The sequence below is a fragment of the Elgaria multicarinata genome, chromosome 1 (assembly GCF_023053635.1).
Source record: "Elgaria multicarinata webbii isolate HBS135686 ecotype San Diego chromosome 1, rElgMul1.1.pri, whole genome shotgun sequence".
Taxonomy (NCBI): domain Eukaryota; kingdom Metazoa; phylum Chordata; class Lepidosauria; order Squamata; family Anguidae; genus Elgaria; species Elgaria multicarinata.
Window position 1 is genome coordinate 101740618 of NC_086171.1, and position 879 is coordinate 101741496.

At 36.6% G+C, this 879-nt stretch overlaps 1 pseudogene; it reads right to left on the reverse strand.

The window, feature by feature from the left end:
* Nucleotides 1–212: 212 nt before the first annotated feature.
* Nucleotides 213–333, reverse strand: LOC134413453 (U2 spliceosomal RNA; annotated as a pseudogene).
* Nucleotides 334–879: the final 546 nt, after the last annotated feature.

The window sequence follows — 879 nt, forward strand, 5'->3', positions numbered from 1 at the left end:
CCTATTATATTAAAATGGATAGACGTTGCCTCAGCAGAGAACTAAAGCTGCCTGAAGCCTTATTTTTATTTATTTATTTATTACATTTATATACCGCCCCATAGCCGACCCTCTCTGGGCAGTTTGCAAAAGTTAAAAACAATGAACATTAAAACCAAATATACAAAAATTTAAAAGCATAAAAACAGCAATATCCATTTAAAACAGCTATTATGAGGACAGTTAAAAAAACCACCTCTTTAATATATAGTCCTCAAATAGAGGACATATGAGATATTAAACTGATAAGAACAGATGCTACACTTGATCTTAGCCAAAAGGCCAAGAAGTGATTTGAGCAGGTTATGGAATGGCAGCCCACGTTAAAGCATTTTACATGTCAAAGGAGCTATAATTTAGGAGGAGGAGGAGGAGGATATGGAGGAAAAGAAGCCTTTTGAATGAGCTTGAGAGCTGAACCTCTCCCTTGGATGGTTTTGAAAAATCTCTTATGAAGGTAAGAGATTACCTTTATTCTGCATTAGGCCCTGCCTCCTGAAAACAGCTGATTGTGTGCTTTAAAGGACCTTCACCTGGTTCTGTATCTTCTGCAAGGCTGGAGAAATGGCGATGCCGCCAGGGAGTTCTCTCTGAGCCGTCCTCTTCAGTCTCTTGTAGCATCACTTTACAAATTTTGCAGCAGCACATAATATTAAACTATGATTCATAATGAAGTACGTTATAAACTTCCTGCCTTTTATGTCATCTAGGGCAAGTTATGTTACAAACAATATTTGATTATTGTGTTTTTTTCCCTTTAAATTTATTTTATACAGTGACCTCTTAGTTAAGTAAAGCAAGGTGTTCTGATCTAGAGGAATGTTATTAAGCTCTCTCTCA